At 38.0% G+C, this 389-nt stretch overlaps 1 protein-coding gene across 1 annotated transcript in view; it reads left to right on the forward strand.

Moving 5' to 3' along the window:
* LOC119591112 overlaps positions 1-389 on the forward strand; it is a gene marked incomplete in the record, with an annotated part of 91,529 nt that overhangs the window by 12,119 nt on the left and 79,021 nt on the right.

Below are 389 nucleotides of genomic sequence, written 5' to 3' on the forward strand. Positions count from 1 at the left end.
ATGACACATGAAAACATTTGTTCTATCAACCCCCCACCCCTTAAAAAAAAGGAAAACGGAAAAAAAGAGATAAAATCAACTCATTCGAAATAAGCACTAACGGTGACTTCGAAGTAGCCGATGGTCTCGTGACGTCAAAAAAAAAAAATGTGATGTCTCTTATCGGGGAAGACTTGCAGGGCCTCTTGTGACGTCACGCCATCGTTTTTTCTTTTCTTTTTCCTTTCCTTTCTTTCTCTTATTGGTTATTGTTTGTTTTGCTCTGTTGTTTGTTTGATTTTTGGGTTTTAGGTTTTCGTTTTCATTCATCTCCTCATTCTTTTTCTTTCTCTCTGTCGCTCTGTCTTAGTCTCTCTCTCTTGTGTGTCTCAGATGTGAATGATGTGCAT

The sequence above is a fragment of the Penaeus monodon genome, chromosome 28 (genome assembly GCF_015228065.2).
Source record: "Penaeus monodon isolate SGIC_2016 chromosome 28, NSTDA_Pmon_1, whole genome shotgun sequence".
NCBI lineage: Eukaryota > Metazoa > Arthropoda > Malacostraca > Decapoda > Penaeidae > Penaeus > Penaeus monodon.